Consider the following 17797-nt stretch of genomic DNA (forward strand, 5'->3'; position numbering starts at 1 on the left):
GGACTCCTTTGGCAGTCTGGTGAAGTCTGTGGATCCCTTTTCAAAATGCTATATTTTTTTTTTTTGGCTTTTGTTTTGCTTTGCTTAGGCAGTTGGGGTTAAGTGACTTACCCAGGGTCACACAGCTAGTAAGTGTCAAGTATCTGAAGGCAGATTTGAGCTCAGGTCCTCCTGACTCCAAGGCCAGAGCTCTATCCACTGAGCCACACAGCTGCCCCAGAATGAAGTTTTTTAAATGTATAAAATATATAGGCTTACAAATGAAAGCAATTATGTTAAAATGAAGTTATCAAATATTTTTTAAAACCAGTTCATAGAGCCTAGCTCAGGACACCTTGATTCTAACCCAACCTCCTCATTTTATAGATGAGCTCGCAAAGAGGCAAAGAAGGGAATGTCAGTCAGTCAGCCAGTAAGAATTATTAAGTGACTTCTATGTGCCAGGCACTGTGCTGGGAAAGCAAAACAGTCTCTGCTGTCAAGGAGCTCGGAGTTTAATGAGGGAGATGACATGAAAACAACTACATACAAACAAGATGCATGCAGGATTGATTGGAGCCAATCCTCAGAGGGAAGGGGGATCAGGAGAGGCTTCCTGTAGAAGGTGAGATGTTAGCTGAGACTAGAAGGAAGCCGGGAAACCCAAAAGGTGGAAAGGAGGAAGGAGAGAAAGCTGGGCACAGAGGATAGACAGTGAAAATACCCAGAGTGGGCCAGACCCCAGTCTGTCCCCATCAACTCCACAGGACTCCCGACACTCCCTCCTCTCCTCGGCACTGCGGGTCGGGGGGCAAGCATGATGGACACAGTCAGTAGTCAGTCTGCTTCACAATCCTGATGATCCTGTTTAGCAAGGGTTGGAGAGAGCATGGAGGGACACAGAGATGACAACAGCAACACAACAAGAAGTTCTCAACCTGTACGGCAGGGCTTTCAGGCTTGCAGGAAGGTGGCATGCAGCATCGGGGTAGATGGAAGACACCATCAGAGAAAAGCAGTACATTATAAATGAAGCCAGAATGTTGTCCCAGAAAAACAAAAATCTTACCAATTCAGAACTAATTAAACAATGTATAGATGAATTCACAGCAAGAATTGAAATAGGATTGCATCATCAGATCCCATATCCGAGGCCAATTCACCCGCCTCCAATGTCCCTCGCTCCCCTACAGAGTTGGGGACTTCAAACCCAGGAGAAGCTAAGAAAATTTTCCAAACTATTATATCTCAAGTCTCATAATGAAGTTTCTTAATCCAAGAAATAGGTTCTCTGTATGAACTGTGAGCCAGGTAGGGCCTGGATACAAACTAGAGGATGCATCATTTCTACTTAAAAAAGGAAGGACAAAGAGGGAAAAAAAAAGAAAAAGAAAAAGAAAATACCCAGAGTCAGGCAATAGTGAATCTTGTGTGAGGAGCAGAAAGGAGACCAATATTATTTGGATCACAGAAGGTTTGGGATGGAGTAATGTAAGAAGTGACTTGTTCAAGGTCACACAGCCAATAAGTGGCAAAGACAAGATTAAATGAGATAGTGTGGAGGAACATAATAGCTGTTTCCAAATACTTGCAAATGTGACAGAAGGATTAGCATTATTTTGCTTGGCCCATGAGGGCAGAATAGGAGCGATGGGTAGAAATTGCACAGAAAGGCAAACTGAAATTTGAGTAAGAAAAAAATTTCTACCAATTAGAACTATACAAAATTAGCATAAGTTGCCACTGGCAGGGAGCAGGGAGAATAGGGTAGTGGGTTCTTCTTCCCTTCAGGCCTTCAAGCAAAGGCTAGCTGGTCACTTGCTGAAAATGTTGTAGAAGAGATTCCCATTCCTCTGAAGACTCTTGCACCTCTGAGACTCCAATTCTGTGACCAAAAGATCAAATCCAGTCCTCTATCCACCATACCCCAAGTTCCCTTTGCAAACCTTGGCCAGTTCCCTTGGGTCTCAGATGAATGCCAAATGCCTGGAATGGCTCAGCAGTCCATTAGACAACTTATAAAGAAAATGCTGTCGGCACAAACAGATGCTCACACACTTCTGAAGTGATAACTGCTCTCTCGTTGCTGATCTCCAGTACATTCCAAGTCCCAGGCTAATTGAAGAAAGGCACTGACATAAGCCCATAGTCCCACTGTGCACACTAGCTTCTGCATGTTTTTTCTTATTTCTGAAGTACTTCTGCTCTTTCTGGTTTTATCCGAGCTAGCAAAGAGCCCCAGTTTGGAGAACAAATAATGTCTTGGTTGGGATAAACTCGTGTTCTCCATAATATCCCACTCACTCTCCCTGAGTAGGGTATCTGAGGCATGTAAATGACAGACCAGGGGCTCAGGCCACTGATTCCACCTCCCTTAACCTGAAAATAGATACAGGTTAGCCCTCAAGAAAGTATAGTTACGAGAGCTAGAAGTATATGGGACCTGTGAAATTGTCTAGACTGCTGCTTTATTATATAGGTGAGGAAACTGATCCCCAGAAAGAAATAGTAACTTGTACAGGATCACAGAGCTAGTTATTAGCAGGAGCTAACTATAAATCAGGTCACCTTTTACTAGTCATCATGATATTTCACCTTAAGCAAATTCTGTTCTGTAGGAAGTCAACGTCTTTTTCTTCTCCAGCTTCCTGGAGTATCACATTGTGATACTCTTCAGTAAAATAACAGTAGGCAACTTATCCTCATTTTAGCCAATACCTGTGTTTCTGAAAATATTATCCATAAATCCAGTATTTGTGTATACTGTGGCCCATTATTAAAGCAATGGGTTCACATTAAAGAGGTTCAATCTTTATTGAAGATTAGAAGGTTTATTAACAAAATACATAAAGGTTTGTGCTCCTGACCAGTATTTCCCTAGAGGACATCAGGATTTGGCACAGTTTTCCACAACAAAAGGAAAATAATCTACCTGTCCTGCAAGCACTTGGGCTAACACAACACTGAATGTAGAACAGGCCTTATTTGATTCAACAAAATTGTGAATAACTCACAGCCAAGTATAAAAACAGTCAAGATGTGACTCTGCTTACTTCCCTTTATGGAATAATAAAAACCTTCAGGCTAACACTATACTGGGTATCTCTACTTCCCCACAAAGAAGACTCTCTGAAGATTCCTATAGTCACAAGCAACACTTTCTTCTAATGAGCCCTGTTTTCCACACAGACTTATACAGTCCTCTATACTTATAGAGCTACCCTGAGTTGCCCACATACTCAAAAGGGAAAGAATTTATAGCAACAAGAGAATTGGTCCCTCTTCCCAAATCTTCACAGTCTTTATGATTCATAATTCCCAGAAAAAGGAAGGTCTGGATTTTCTCTTTCTTGTTGTCCCTGAGCCTTATAGATCCTTAGCTACAGTTCCTGAAGGCTCTGCTTTGATCTAGAAACTACACTACTTGGTTCAAGGTTCAAGATTTCCTCTATCATTATACTGATCTATTTGGTACTGGTTTCTCTTCTCCTAAAGGGTCCTTTTAGTTTCCTGGCTCCCACCTTCAGGCAGCCTAATTCATTTTTCTATCAGTCTTCCCTCCCCTCTCCATCTGACCTCTCTCTCTACAGCTCTCTAGCCCCTAAAGTACATTTTGATCCCTGTCCCACACCTTTTTATTTTAAAATCAGATTTTATTCATGGTACTATATTGATGCTGTTTCCAAAACAAGGTATAAAGACACATTACCTTATTCCAGAGTGAGTGTGATTTTTTTTCCTAAAGTTGTGTTGTTCTATATCAGATTGCTTGCTGTCTTGTGGAGGAGGGGAGAGAGAACAATTTGGAACCTAAATTTTACAAAAATGAATGTTGAAAATTATCTTTACATGTAATTGGACAAAATCAAATACTATTAAGGAAGAAAAGGAAATTATTTGCATGTACAGGCATATCTTGGAGATATTGTGGGCTTGCTTCCAGACAACCACAATAAAGAGAATATTGCAAAAAATAAAATAAAGTTGAGTTGCTGTTGTTGTTGAGTTGTTTCGGTCTTGTCCAATACTCTGTGACCTTATGTTTGGGTTTTCTTGGTAATGATACTGGAGTGCTTTGCCATTTCCTTCTCCATCTCATTTTACAGGTGAGGATATGAGGCAAACAGTGTTAAATGACTTGCCCAGGGTCATACAGCTAGTTTCTGAGTCCAGATTTGAACTCATGAAGATGAGTCTTCCCGATTCCAAGCCCAGTACTCGATCCGTTATGCCACCTAGCTTCCCCCATTAAAAGTTATATGTACCCATATAATAATAGGTGCCCATAAATCCCTGTTGAGTTGAATTGAATCAAAATAACTGGGACAGCAAACCGTTGCTGCATCCTTTTGCATAATAAACTTGAAACTAGCAAATTGTCTCAACTCATTCAGGTTGCCTGCTTTTTGTCTGCCAGTCTTGACTATGGTAGAGATGTGCATATTGGGGGAAGGGGAATGAACATGGGAGAGGGTGGTGATTTATGTAAGCAACTGGATTTTTTGACCACTAACTTTCTAGTTAACTTACTCAGTAGACATAAAACATAGAACTCGTGTAAGAGCTTTATTTTATAATGTACCGATAAACATTTCCCTTCTTGTCTTCATAAAGAATCCACTCCACCCCAATTTCTTCTAGGCTCTTATTAAAGGAATACTGACTTTTCTGGCTAACTGGGACAAGAGTACAACAAGGACTGGGAGAATTCAGGTTTGTTTGGACCATGTTTAACTGAAGAATGAGGTTTAAGTTTTAGGAACCCAGGGAATTTCCGAGGTCTCAAAGTAATTCAGAATTGGCCACATGTGCATAAGAATTTGCTACCTTTCCTTTCCTTAAACAAACACAAGCATATCTTTAGCTCTGCCCACAGTCTTAGCTAATTTTTCCAAACCAACTCAGCCCTCCCAACATCTAGGAAATTGAATTTCAACAGAATTAAGGGTGCAAGACACAATTCAGTCAAAGTGGATAATCCTATTATTATCTAAATTGCTTCCTATATTCTTTTTTCCCCCAAATTTTAAATGTTCTGGTTAATTTTTTGCTTTAAGGCTTAGATATTGATGTATGACATATAATCTAGATAAAATCATATGTTACTAGACCTCTTATGTTAGGGCCTAGTTTGTGGCAAAGAGAGAATAAAATCAAGTTGCATAACTAAACCTTGCAGTAAATTTCCCTGCCCAGGGTAAGCATATCTACTTTGTTGCTGTTCTTGTTGTTGTTGTTTTAATTTAATCACATTTTATTTTCAGCTCCAAATTATCTCACTCCCATCTTTCGCTTCCTCACCCATTGAAAAGGCATGGGAAAAAATTGCTATAAAGATTCTTAGTCAAATTAAATATAAGGAAGAAATTAAATAAGAAAGGAAGGAAGGAAGGGAGTGAAGGAGGAAGGAAGGGAGGGAGAGCATCAAGAAGGGAGGAAGGAAGAGAGGGAGGAAGGAAGGGAGGAAAAAGAAGTGTCAGTCTACCCACTGAATCCATCAGCAATCCATCAGCTCTCTTTTATCAGTGATTAGTCTATTTCATCACCTAATCAGCACTAGATGTCTTTAAGGGAATCAAAATGACCACTGCAGGGGTGGCATGTTGTAGATCATATTCATGATTTGGGTAGGCACCAAACCAGATCATTGCTAAGGCTCCTCCTAATTCTAAAATTGAATAATTGGACACTTTGTTTGAGAAGAACTAGGAGCCTAAACTCAGCTTTCACATTCCAGTGGTTGAACAAAGACTCTCTGGTTCCATCCAAGTGAATCCACTCAACAACCAAAAACTTACCATATTCTTAAATAACACAGAAATAAAGTTTGAAGGACAATTTTAGAAAGTATTTAGTCAAGTTAACTTATTACGTTAGTATTTGAAAATGTAAAGGAATAGCTTTATTCTGAGTATGGAAGTTCAGCAGAGGAAACAGATAGAGCACCAATGCTTTACAAGAGCACAATACAGAACATTAGATTCTCCTCAGCCTCCATATTTTCCTCAAGTCATATTAGATACTTGTGAAGGCATATTAATTCTTCTGTATCACTGTCCAATGCAGGCTAGCATTTCCAACTTAAATGATTGTGAAGGGGGGTAGTGATTGTACTTCCAAATCTAAGCAAGCTCTCAGCTTGTCTGTGATTATTAATTACTTCTTGGATTACAAGTAAGTCTGGGTTGTTTTTCTGACTCTTATAATTGATAGAGTTGGCAGTGAGGGAGCTTTGCACAGTTACTATTGCTAACTGTATTTCCCTCCATCCTATCCCCCCAATTTATTGTATTTCTCTCTCCTTTCACCCTGTCCCTCCTCAAAAATGTTTTGCTTCTGCCCCAATCTGCCCTCCTATCACACCCTCTCTTACCTTCTCCCTGTCCCGTCCTACTTTCCTGTAGGGTAAGATAATGTTCTATACCCAATTGAGTGTGTATGTTATTCCCTATTTGAGCCAATTCTGATGAGAGTAAGGTTCACTCACTCCCCCTCACCTCCCCCATCTTCTCCTCCATTGTAAAATCTTTTTCTTGCCTCTTTTATGTGAGATAATTTACCCCATTCTACCTCTCTTTTTCTCTTTCTCCCAGTACACTCCTCTCTCTCACCCCTTAATTTTATTTTTTAAATATCATCCTTTCATATTCAACTCATATCTGTCCCCTCTGTCTATATATACTCCTTGTAACTGCCTTAATAATGAGAAAGTTCTTATGAATTATAAATATCTTCCCATGTAGGAATGTGAACAATTTAACCTTATTAAGTCTGTTATGATTTCCCTTTCCTGTTTACCTTTTTAGTCTTCTCTTGAGTCTTATACTTGAAAGTCAAATTTTCTATTCAGCTCTGGTCTTTTCATCAAGAATTCTTGAAAGTCCTCTATTTCACTGAATATCCATTTTTTTTCACCTGAAGGATTATACTCAGTATTGCTGGGTATGTGTTCTTAGCTGCAATCCTAGCCCTTTGGAGTATCATCTGACAAGCCCTCTGATCCTTTAAGGTAAAAGCTGATAAATCTTGTGTTATCCTGACTCTGGCTCCACAATACTTGAATTGTTTCTTTCTGGCTGCTTGCAATATTTTCTCCTTGACCTGATAATTCTGGAATTTGGCTATAATATTTCTGGGAGTTTTCATTTTGGGATCTCATTCAGGAGGTTTTTGGTGGATTCTTTCAATTTCTATTTTACCCTCTGGTTATAGAATATCAGAGCAGTTTTCCTTGATGATTTCTAGGCTGTTTTTTTTTTTTGGTCATGGCATTCAGGTAGTCCAATAATTTTTGAATAATCTCTCCTGGATCTATTTTCCAAGTCAGTTGTTTTTCCAATGAGATATTTCACGTTGTCTTCTACTTTTTAATTCCTTTGGTTTTGTTTTATTTTTTCTTGATTCTCATGAAGTCATTAGCACACATTTGCTCAATTCTAATTTTTAAGGAATTATTTTCTTCAGTGAGCTTCTGTACCTCCTTTTCCATTTGGCCAATTTTGCTTTTCAAGGCATTCTGCCCCGCATTGGCCTTTTGTACCTTTTTACCATTTGCCTTAGTCTGTTTTTAAGGCGTTATTTTCTTTTTTTTCTATGAGTAAACTTTTATTTTTTATTCATGTTCCTTTTTTGTTTGTTTTTTACATTAATTTATTTTTAGTTTTCAACATTCACTTTCATAATCTTTTGAGTTTTAAATTTTCTCCCCCTTCCTTCCTGCCTCCCTCCCCAAGATAGCATGCAATCTGATATAGGTTCTACATATACACTCCTATTAAACATATTTTCACACTAGTCATGTTGTAAAGAAGAACTAGAACCAACAGTAGTAACCACAAGAAGGAGGAAACAAAGCAGAAGAGGGGGGAAAAAGAGAAATAGCATGCTTCAATCTGCATTCAAGCTGCATAGTTCTTTCTCTGGACGTGGATAACATTTTCGATCATGAGTCTTTCGGAATTGTCTAGCATCTTTGTACTGCTGAGAACTGTCTATCATAGTTGATCACTGCACAATGTTGCTGTTGCTATGTACAATGTTCTGGTTCTGCACATTTCACTCAGCATCACTCCATACAAGTCTTTCCAGGCTTTTCTGAAGTCTACCTGCTCATCATTTCTTATAGCACAATACTATTCCATTATATTCATATACCACAACTTGTTCAGCCATTCCCCAATTGATGGGCATACCCTCAATTTCCTATTCTTTGCCACCAAACAAAGAGCTGCTATAAATATTTTTTGTATGTGTGGGTCTTTTTCCCATTTTTATGATCTCTTCGGGATACAGCCCTAGAAGTGCTATTGCTTGGTCAAAGGGTATGCACATTTTTATAGCCCTTTTGGCATAGTTCCAAATTGCTCTCCAAAATGGTTGGATCAGTTCACAGCTCCATAAGGTGTTATTTTCTTCAGTATTTTTTGTGTCTCCTTTTCCAAGCTGTTGACTCATTTTTTGTGATTTTCTTGCATCACTCTCATTTCTCTTCCCAATTTTCCTCTGCTTCTCTTACTTGATTTTCAAAATCCTTTTGGAGCTCTTCCATGTCCTGAAACCAATTCACATTTTTCTCAGAGGCCTTGGATGTAGAAGCTTTGACTTTGTTACCTTCTTCTTAGTGTGTGTTTTGATCTTCCCTGTCACCATAGTAACTTTCCATGGTCAGAATTTTTTCAGTTGTTTGCTTATTTTCCCAATCTATTTCTTGACTTTTAAGTCTTTATTAAAGTAGGGCTCTGATTCCAGGGTGAAGGGCATACTGTCTCAAGCTTCAGGGGCTTTGTGGGGGTACTTTCATAGATACTTCTAGGGACCTGTAAGTTTTCAGTTCTTTCAAGGTGGTATGATCTAAGGAAAGGTGTTTACTACTCTTCTTGCCTATGCTCTGGTTTGTGAGTAAACAACTCTTTTCTGCCCTGGAACTGTGATGAGGGTCCCTGCTCCACTGTAGCCACAAGCTCTTGTGTTCCCCTAGCAATGGAATTGCCTGCCGGGAATTCCATCCAAATCCAAGTATGGGCAAAACAAGAGTCCTGCCTCAGAGCCAGCAAAGAGACACCTGTAACCTCCTTCTGATCAGTTGTTTGACCCCCTTACCATCTGTGGGCTGAGAGTTCCAGAAGCAGCAGCAGCAGCTACTGCTACTGCTGATCCACTAGCTCCCAAGGCCTGTTCCTGGTTTGCTGGGACTAGGTCTGTGGCCTGTGCTGGACTGTGCTCCACTTTCACCTAGGTGTGACAGACCTTTCCTGCCAATCTTCTTAGTTGTCTTTGGCTGAAAAATTATTTAACCCCATCCTTTTGTGGATTCTACTGTTCTAGGAATTATTTTATGGCATTATTTAAAGTTGTCCAGAGGAGCTCAGGCAGACACTGCCTTTTCTCTGCCTTCTTGTCTCTACCCCCCTCCCCCACTTTCTAAAGGCCAGCTCCAAAGGTGTAGCTTAGGTATATAAACCAGCTGCATCAATGTGATGTCACCAAGTTCCAAGGACAAGATAAGTTCATACTTTGTCAAGGACACAGTAGAAAGAAGTAAGAGATTGCCAGTCCTCAGGCATGCCTGGGTACATTCGCTATTATTTGTAAATCAAATTCCATTTCCCCAATGATTTACATTCTCGATGCACAGATGTGTTCTCTTCATTCATGATTGATCATTAGTGGGCAGTGACTCCTAACATTTCAATTTTGCATTTCTCTGTGAACATGTTCAGGTCTTTCCATCATAAAAATTCTGACCATGCTGCCCCCATCAAGCTAAAGTACTATCTCTCTCCTCCTGCCAAATTTCTAGAAAAAATAGCCTAGATCCACTGCTTCCATTTACTGACTAGCCACTCACTCTTTACCCATATAAAATAAGCCCTTGGATGTCCTATAGGCATTTAAAACTTATTGTATCCAAAAAAGGTCTCATTATCTTTCCACTACCCTCTTCATAACTTCCCTATTTCTGTTGAGGTCACCACCATCCTCCTATGAAGTTAACCACTAACTATGGAATCATCTTTGATTCTTCCTCCTACATATAATAAACTTCGAAATCTTGTTGACTTTAGCTCCCCAATACCTCTACTAGCCATCCCCTCCTGTCTACTCAAATTGTCACCACCCTCATTCAGAACCTTCTTTTAATTCACCTCAACTATTGAAATAGTTTTCTAATTTCTCTCCCTTCCTTTAGTCTTTTTTTCCATTTCTAACCTATCCTCCACATAGCTACCAAAATAAGCTTCCAAAGATAAATTTGCATTAATCTAAATTTACATTACTTTCCTCTTTTGCACACTCCATGTTCCAACCAAAGGAACTGCTAGCTCTTCTCCAGCCAGTCCCTCTTTTTCCTCAGTCTCTCCTCCCAGATAGATATGATCCCTCCCTAAATCCTGTTTCATTCACCATTAAACTTCTCCTGTGTATATGTTAAATTTAACTCTTATTGTTATTTATTATTATTATATCTGCCTATCTTACCCTCCTTCTATATTATCAACTCCTTCAAGTAAAGAACTGTGTTGTTTTCATCTTTTTACTCTCGGAGATCTAGCACTCTGTACTCTGCGCATGGCAGAAGCTTAATAAATGTTTGTTGAATTGTTATTAATGTCTCTGAGTCCTTCATTTCAATTTCTAAACATCAGTCATTCAACCTTCTGTATTTCAATAGATGTAGAAGCTCAGGAATTTAGGCATTTCCTTCAACAACACATACCCCTATCTACCTATGCCTGTCCATGCTGAGCAATGCTTGTTGCTCATAAATTGTCAGCGAAACATGCAAGAGGCCTTTCTCATGCTCTCTTGACACTCTGATGATACCACTGACACATGTGGACTGTCCATCAGTTATCTCTCATTCATGTTACATGACCAGTCAATCTTTTTTGATCAAACATTGATCTAATGACATCTTTTATAAACAGAGGTATTGAAGTGGATAGAGGGCTATACTTGGAGTCAAGAAGACCTAAATCCAAACCCAGCCTCAGATACTTAATAGCTATATGACCCTGGGCAAGACACTTGACCTCTCTCAGCTTCAGTTTTCTCATATGTAAAATGGAGATAATAGGATCATTGTGGGGATTAAATGAAATAATATATGTAAAGCAATTCACAAACCTTAAAGTGTTACACATATGCTGGCTATTAATATTTGCAATGTATTGTAACTTTTCTATACATATCCTTCATTGACCTTTGGGTGATTTTCAACTTCATTTCTTAGGAGGCAATAATGTCTGAGAACTTGAAGATGAAAGCCTCACCAGAAGAAGAATGGCTCCTTCTTTTGTGGAGAAGCTTAGAGTCATCAAAAGAACTTCACAGTTTCCCAAAGGCAATCTAGCCTACTCTATTCCTTGAGTTCAACTCTGAGACCAGAGACGCAATTACTCAATTAGAAATAAACCCTGAAATATGTCTTCCTATTTAAAGACCCCTTAAGTTAATCATCTGATGAAAAGAATATTGTTATAATGTTCTCAAAACTAATCTGCTCTATAAATTTAAATTTTCTTAAGGAGGTAGGCCTACCTAAAGACAACAAGATCAACCTCAGTGTCTAGTGAGCACCCGCTGTATGCAATGCTAGAAGTGGCTCTGTAGAAGTCTTGGTCCACATGGAGTAAAGGGAGGCATTGAGACATGGAACATTGGACTCAGGTCAAGGGGTCTGGACTCTAAAGCCAACTTTGCCACTAACTTAGCTGTGTTACTTCAGACGTCACTTCATCCTATGCTACTTAGTTTACTCATCTATAACACGTAAGACCTGGTCTTACTTATGTCCCTTCTTATTCACATTCTATGATTTGTAAAAGTATATGGGAAAGGAAGAAAATCAAACCTCTAGAAGACTTGTATGACCTTATGTAAAGTGAAATGAACAGAACCAGGAGAATAATTTACATAATAACTACAACTTTGTAAGATTTCAGAATTCTGAACAATGCAGGGACTATTCATAATTTCAGAAGATAGATGATGCAGTATACTTCTTGACAAAAAGGTCAGAGAGTACAGGTTCCGAATGGGTCATACATTTTCAAAGAAAGCCAATGTATTGATTAGTTTTGTTTAACTATTTGTTACAAGGGAGGGCTTGTATAGGAAGAGAAGGAAGGAGAGGAGGAAATTAGTGGAGTGTGAAAGACATACCAAAAAAAGAAAGAAAAGAGCATCAATAAAATATTTTTTCAATTACAAAAGGAAATTAATAAAAACTCAGAATGGCACACAAATTGGGTAATTCTTGTCAGTACTTCGTTCAATTTAATGTAACTTTAAAATAATACGTACATAATAAAAGTTCACAATTCTGAATAAAATCATTTTTATATTTCATTGTATAGTAAAATGTTCCTACTTATTGATTATTGTTAAGTTCATAACAAAAAAAAAGGAAGGAAAGAAAAATTAGCTTGAAATAGAGTTTATGGCTTGCAAAAAGGACAATAATGTTTTGATTGTTTTGTTTTGTCTAACTTTCCTATTCCTAGGGCCACTGGTAATGTTTCTACCACATTCGCCAATGAGATCTGGCCTGCCCACACAGAAACACCATTTGGAGGAATGTGTATGATATTTAAACATGCTCATGCTCCACCTATGCCTTTGGGTCAGGCTGATCAACCTGATCTCAGGAGAGGAAGCAATGAGAAGGAAGCAATCTAGACATCCTTGGCTTAACGTGAAATTCAGAAGGATGTTCAACTATGTTTAAAAGAGCAGAAAATACATAATGGACCATTAAAATATTTTGCTCATGGAGAATACATAACATTAGATAAATGAATTTGAAATAGGGCAGAATTTCCTACAATTAAATCCAGAAAGCAGAAATGGAGATTCCATACCCTTCCATGTTACTTATAATCTAATTCCCAATATTCAGTACCACCCATTACAGGCAGCTATTAAATCTCCACGTCAGCTCATGTCCCTTGTTTTTAGGCAAGCTTCCTGTGGAAAGAGACAAAAAAAAAAATAACTACTCTTCTCCACTTGCCCTTCCATAGCTGTTCTCTCTAATATACCAAGGAGCAGAAGAGAGAAAACAGGGTAGGAAACCAGACAGGTTCAGAGCACAAGTGTTTGATCAAAAGGGACAGGCAGCCCTTCAGAGCCCTAAATTTCCCGTGACCCAACATTGAGCATTCTTTGCTCTGATCTACAGCCCATGGTTTATTAAGCAGTTAACTGCTCTTTTAAAATCCAGAGAAATGCAAAGCTCAGAGAAATTGAAATGCCTCATTCCATCATTAAAAAACACTTACTACCCTTATTCAATCTTGGCCCTCACTCATCCCTTTCTTTCTGATTTCCTATAGCACTTCCTGGCTATAGCCTTCATTTGGCACTTTTGCATAAGGAGTCCCCAATTTACAAGAAGGTTGAATGTCAAAAGTTCAGGTTGCAATTCAAAACTATGATATGAAATTAATTTTGTGGAATTCTAGCAAAGAACTGGCAAAAAAAAAAGTAAATACCCATCACCTGGGGGACAGCTAAACAAGCTATGGTATAGGAATATAATAGAATGTTATTATGCTGAAAGAAATGACAAATATGACAGATTCAGAGAAACCTGGGAAGATCTGCATTAACTGATAAAGGATGAATGAATAGAACCAGGAAGACAATGTACACAATGACCAAAATAAGGTAAAGAAAAATGACTTTGAAAGGTTTCAGAAATCTGATTGATTCCATGACGACTTGGCTTCAGAAGATTGATGATGAAGCATGCCTCCCCTCTTGGCAGAGAGATGACTTACTAGAGGTGAAAAATGAAATATACTTCTTCGGATATAGCCAGGAAGTTGATTTATTTTGCTTCTCCTGAAATAAAAAGCATTCTTGACACATTTCTTCACATATTAAAATGTTTATGTTTGTAGATACAGGTTAAATTCATAATTTTAAGAAAATAAAATTTACATTAAAAAAGAAATTCTTTCCCCTTTCTATGTCCTATGTCATGCTGCCTCTCTCAGACATTATTGAAGGACACTTAAAAGCTGGGTATTTACTATATGGATAATTCAATCTTGAGTCTGTCCTGCTGCCTAACATAGTAGGCAATTAATAAATGCTTGCTGAATTATGATACCATACAATAATTTGGAGCCTTCATATATCTCTTTGTTCTTATCAACAATCTCTAGTGTGTGCCCTTCTACTACTATTTCAAGTCTGTCAGTTTGTTTTCCCTACTAGATTGTAAGTACCTGAAGGACAGAGACTATCTACCTTCCTCTCCTCACTTCCTACAGAGCTTACTTCAGAGAAAATTCAAATGTTTTCAGTAAGCTTGATTTTCCCCCTAAGATAAAACATGTGTTTGGGGGACTCTTGTGTTTATTTTAACAGTCTTAGAAGACTGAGCCTCAAACTCTAACTGATGAGCTGGCTTAAAACAAGGAAAGTGGTAGATCTTGGTTTGGGGTCAAAGAACATGAGTTCAAGTCTTTTCTCTATCATGTATTACCTATGTAAGGAGAAGGGGATTCTGTGCACATTTTGCCCATGTAGTGTCCATATGGATGTGTCCACACTTGGATTGCAAGGAGGCAAGAATAGATATCTCCAGAGTCTCCTCCCCATCCTTCTCCAAGGGAGACTCCTGTCGAGAGGAGAACAAGAGGTTAGGGCCAAAGGCTGGCCACACTACTCTCCTCAGCAAGAAGAGTACTGAGCTACAATTATATTTATCAGGCCTCCTAAATGTGGTTAGTTTAAGGGAAATAACTTTCAGGTTCAAACAGCTCCTAATCGCTGTCCCTTAATGGGAAAGGATTGCCCTACATTACATAGCTAAGGCTTAAATCCCTTCCCACCAAATGTCAGTTCCACAAAGAGCATATGTAGCAAATAGCAAATAAACCCATTTATCTCAGCTGATGGCAAACAAGAGTCAGAGGAAATATTCAGATGAGAATATACGACAGAAAATACAGAGTGAATGAGCTCTCCCATTGGGGGCAAGACTATCCCAATTCAACCAAGAGAGAGAATCCCAGATCTCACCTAAAAGAAAAATTCCCTGAAGTCTCTAAGTGCAGTAAACTGGGGATAGGCACAAGATGGAGGTAGCGGCTGCTCTATAGGTCAACTTCTTCCTAGTCTTTCATTCCCTTCAAGGACCTGAAAAGAATCTAGAATTATGTGTCTTCTCTCTCCAAACTGGAAGCCAAGAAAACCAGGATCTCTCAAGCTCTCAAGCTCTCACCAACCTCTTCTCTCACTCAGGCATAAAACATTGAGTAATCAACCTCCACCAAAGAGGACAGAACCATGCAAATAGGCTTTGAGGCCTAGGTTAAGTATTTGAACTTAAGACAAATCAGAGAGTTAACCTCTCTAGGCCTGTTTCCTTGTCTGTAAAATGAGGAGGTTGAATAAGTGCCTTTTCAACTCTCATTCTATTATCTTATGGTCCAAAAATCACTAAATTAAACATCAAGAGACCTGAGTTCTAGCTTCAGATCTCAGATTTTAGCAAGTCATTTCCACACTCTAGTTCTCAATTTCCTTAGCCCTAAAGTAGGGGTTAAAAGCAGCATGTTACAGGGAAAGAGTTGAGTTCAAATTCCACCCTTAGAATCTATCACCTGTGGGACCTCCCTCATCTGTAAAATGAAAGGAGGGCTCTAGACTAAATGGCCTCTCAGATCCCTTCCAACTCTATAACCGTTACGCTGTGACTCAGTGGTCCCTCCCAGCTCTAACAGTCTGTAATATTATAATTCAAATCAATTGCAACATTCTGGCCTTCAGAGATAACAATCTCTATTATAGATTCTTTAATCATAGTTCACCCTAAGGGGCAATCTAGTCCAAACCTCACCTTAAAAAGAATCTCCAAAATGCCCATCAATTGAGGAATGGCTCAACAAGCTGTAAGTATATTGATGTAATGGAATACTGTTGTGCTATAAGAAATAATGAGCAGGCAGACTTCAGAAAACCTGCAAAGACTTACACAAACTGATGCAAAGTGAAATGAGCAAAGCCAAGAGAACATTGTACCCAGTAAAAGCAACATTGTGCAATGATCAACTATAAATGACTCAGCTCTTCTCAGCAATACAATGACCCAAGAAAATTCCAAAAGACTCATGATGGAAGATGCTATCCAAGCGGGTAGAAGCCAAGATGGCAGAGTGAAAGCAGTGACTTGCATGAGCTCTCCCCGAAACCCCTCCAAATACTCATAAAAAATGGCTCTAAACAAATTCTGAAGTAGCACAACCCACAAAAAGGCAGAGTGAAAAAATTTCCACACCAAGACAATCTGGATGATTGATCAGAAAGGTGTATCACACCGGGCTGGGAGCGCTGGATCACGGGCAGCTGTGGAGGTTTCCAGACTCCTCAATCCACCAATGCCAAAGACAACTTAGAAGGTCAGTGGGAAAAGTCTGTTTCTGTCAGTGCTGAGAAAGGAAGGCGGGGTTTCAGCTCCATTCACCAAGAGTTTGGCCCTGTGGGGGGCAGCTGCTTCCGAGCTTCCGGCCCACAGACTGAGGGGGAATCCAGTGGCTGATCAGAGAGGGATTGCAAGGATCTCTTTACCAGTGCTGAGGCAGGAATCTCTTGCTTTGCCGTGTTTGGATCTGGGTCACAGTTCTGGGCTGCGGTCCTGGAGTGAGGAGGAATGCTGGCATGGTGGAGTTTGTAGTGGCTATGGAGAGAAACCCCTCCTCACAGTTACAGGACAGAAAGGAATACTTGTGGTCACAGGCCAGGAAAGGAGTAAACACCTCACCCCTTATCATACTACCTTGGAAGAACTGAAAATTCACAGGTCCCTACAAGTATCTCTGAAAACAGCTGTACAAAACACCGAAGCTTGGGACAGTACATTCTCCACATTGGAAGCAGACTCTTACCTTAACAAAGAATTCAAAATCAAGTAATTGGCTGGGATCATGAGCAAGCAGTGCAAAAAGAGTCAGACTATATTATCTTACTTTGGTGAAAAGAAGATCAAAATATACAACCAGAAGAAGACAACAAAGTCAAAGCTCCTACATCCAAAGCCTCCAAGAAAAATATGAATCAGTCCCAGGCCTTGGAAGAGCTCAAAAGGGATTTTGAGAAGCAAGTAAGGCTGTAAAGAGAAATGAGAGTGATGCAAGAAAATCATGAAAAACAAGTCAACAGCTTGCTAAAGGAGACCCAAAAAAATACTGAAGAAAATAACACCTTAAAAAATAGCCTAACCCAAATGGCAAAAGAGGTCCAAAAAGCCAATGAGGAGAAGAATGCCCTAAAAAGAAAAATTGGCCAAATGGAAAAGGAAGTCCAAAAGACTACTGAAGAAAATACTTCCTTAAAAATTAGAATAGAGCAATTGGAAGCTAGTGACTTTATGAGAAATCAAGACACTGTAAAACAAATCCAAAAGAATGAAAAGTATTAAACAATGTGAAATATCTCATTGGAAAAACAACTGACCTGGAAAATAGATCCAGGAGAGAAATTTAAAAATTATTGGACTATCTGAAAGCCATGATCAAAAAAAGAGCCTAGACATCATCTTTCAAGAAATTATCAAGGAAAACTGCCCTGATACAGTAGAACCAGAGGGCAAAATAGAAATTGAAAGAATCCACAGATCTCCTCCTGAAAGAGATCCCCAAAGGAAAACTCCTAGGAATATTATAGCCAAATTCCAGAGTTCCCAGGTCAAGGAGAAAATATTACAAGCTGCCAGAAGGAAACAATTCAAGTACTGTGGAAACACAATCAGGATAACACAAGATTTAGCAGCTTCTACATTAAAGGACAGCAGGGCATGGAATAT

The 17797-nt window shown here is 39.1% G+C and overlaps 1 pseudogene; it reads left to right on the forward strand.

Annotated features, from left to right (window-relative positions):
- The first annotated feature begins 882 nt into the window (after nucleotides 1-882).
- On the forward strand, nucleotides 883-1253 carry LOC110194695 (LYR motif-containing protein 1 pseudogene; annotated as a pseudogene).
- Nucleotides 1254-17797: the final 16544 nt, after the last annotated feature.

Source organism: Phascolarctos cinereus, unplaced genomic scaffold, assembly GCF_003287225.1.
Source record: "Phascolarctos cinereus isolate Bilbo 61053 unplaced genomic scaffold, phaCin_HiC Scaffold_726;HRSCAF=1367, whole genome shotgun sequence".
NCBI lineage: Eukaryota > Metazoa > Chordata > Mammalia > Diprotodontia > Phascolarctidae > Phascolarctos > Phascolarctos cinereus.